The sequence below is a fragment of the Bos grunniens genome, chromosome 9 (assembly GCF_055505025.1).
Source record: "Bos grunniens cultivar Pamir isolate PY7600 chromosome 9, Bosgru_T2T1.0, whole genome shotgun sequence".
Classification (NCBI taxonomy): domain Eukaryota; kingdom Metazoa; phylum Chordata; class Mammalia; order Artiodactyla; family Bovidae; genus Bos; species Bos grunniens.
Genome location: NC_141173.1, coordinates 103838993 through 103841154, shown reverse-complemented (window position 1 = coordinate 103841154; position 2162 = coordinate 103838993). Strand labels below are relative to the sequence as shown.

Below are 2162 nucleotides of genomic sequence, written 5' to 3'. Positions count from 1 at the left end.
CATGACTTCTGTGCCACAGATGAGCTCAGTCTGATATTGAGCTTTGTGTAAGCTCAGTAGATACCCTTTTATGTCTGCTGCTGCATCGCTTCAGTCGTGTCTGACTCTGTGCGACCCCATAGACGGCAGCCCACCAGGCTTCCCCGTCCCTGGGATTCTAGGTTCTTTTAAATAATTATATGATTGTCTGAATAGATTCAAATAAAGCATTTGACAAAATTCAATCCTTTCGTGATAAAAATCCCTCAACAAAATAAAACCAACTATGAGAAACCTACCATCTAACATCTTTTATATCATTATTGTTAAAAAATAACTTTTATTTAACAGCAAGATTGTGTGTATTGGAACTGACTCATTGGAAAAGACTCTGATTCTGGGAATGATTGAGGGCAGGAGAAGAAGGGGACGACAGAGGATGAGATGGTTGGATGGCATCACCGACTTGATGGAGATGAGTTTGAGTAGACTCTGGGAGTTGGTGATGGACAGGGAGGCCTGGAGTGCTGTGGTCCATGGGGTCGCAAAGAGTCGGACACGACTGAGCAACTGAAATGAACGGAACTGAACTGAATTGAACATTTAGTGAAACACATGCAAATCATTTATACTGAGAATTTTTAAACAACACTGAAAGAAATTAGAAGAGAACTAAATAACAGGACAAGCATACAATGTTCATGGATTTTCAGACTCAATATCGTTAAGATTTCGATTGTCTACAAATTGATCTACAGGTTTAACACAATCCCAGGCAAATCCTCATGGACTCAGAAACTGATGAGTTGATTCTCAAACTTATTTAGAAATTTAAAGGACTTAAAATAGCCAAAGCAACTTCAAAAAGAACAAAATTGGAAGACTCACACTGAGTGATCTCAGAACTTACCACAAAGCTCCTGAATTTGAGACAATGAACCTTAAAGAAGCTGAAAAGAGCAGGGGACTCAGTCAGCAGATTGTATTTCACCATCTGGATGAACATGGAGAAAATTAACCACAGCCCCATCCTTAGACCCCTACAGCAGGAATTCAAGATGAGTCATAAAAGCTAAGACCGTAAAACTTCCAGAAGAAAACAGAAATATATTTTTATCCTTCACACTGGAGAAGGTTTCTTAGAATGGATTCAAAAAGCAGTACATGCAAAAGTCAACAAATTGGACTTCACCCAAACAAACAGCTCCTGACCTGAATGGCATGATTAAGAAAATGAAAAAGCAAGTCGGAGACTGGGAGAAAACGTTTGCAAGGCATGTATCTGACAAAGGTCTCATGTGCAGTACATGCAGTGAGTTTCCACAAACAGATAATAAAAAGGACCCTAATAAAATAAGCAAAAGACTTGGACACTTCTCAAAGGAAGCTGTAGAATTTGCCAATAACCCCGTGAAAGGGGGTTCAGCATTGCTCATCCTCAGAGAAATATCAATTAAAATCACCACAAGACACCATTCCGCTAACCTCAGTATGGCTAAAATTTAGAATTTTGAGAGACCAAATGCTGGCAAGGTTGTAATTAACAGGAATTCCTATGGACTGCTGATGGAAGTCTAAAACGGTTGCACCACACTTTGGAAAGCTTGCAAAAATTTCACTCGTTATCTTTTTATTTCCCTTAAAAAATATCGGTCCATAAAATATCTTAGACAAAATGTGATTCATTATAGCTCCAAACTATAAACAACCCAACATCCATCACATAGATAAGCTTGTGGTATGTTACACAATGGAACATGACTCAGCAGTAAAAAGTATTAACTGGCTCTCGTAACTTTTTGTTTGAGTCTCTAGAACATTATACTGAGTGGAAGGAGGCAGAAACAGAGGAGTTTATATCAGAGGCTTCCATTTGCGTGAAGTTCAAAAGCAGGGAAACCTACCCTAAGAGGATGGCAGTCAGGACTGTGGGTGATTGTGGAGGATGGGGGAGAGCTTCAATTTAAGCATCTGCTGGGGTGATTGACAGGTTCTATATTGATTGGAATGGCGATTACAAGTCAAGGCATCACTTCCCTGTATGCGAGTTTTATCTCAATAGTTGAAGAATAATACTAATATCGACACAGCGCTTCTACTTAAATTGGAAAAACACTTCCTTTATGATCGGAAGTAAGAAACATTATGGAAAGACACTGGGCAAAGAGACACGACCGAGTAGA

At 39.3% G+C, this 2162-nt stretch overlaps 1 long non-coding RNA gene across 1 annotated transcript; it reads right to left on the bottom strand.

Moving 5' to 3' along the window:
- Positions 1 to 299: 299 nt before the first annotated feature.
- LOC147366513 (uncharacterized) lies at positions 300 to 1524 on the bottom strand. The gene is made up of 2 exons (XR_015132540.1): positions 890 to 1524; positions 300 to 549 (listed from the first exon to the last, which is right to left on the bottom strand). It is a non-coding gene; the product is annotated as an uncharacterized LOC147366513 (long non-coding RNA).
- Between the last annotated feature and the right edge of the window lie 638 nt (positions 1525 to 2162).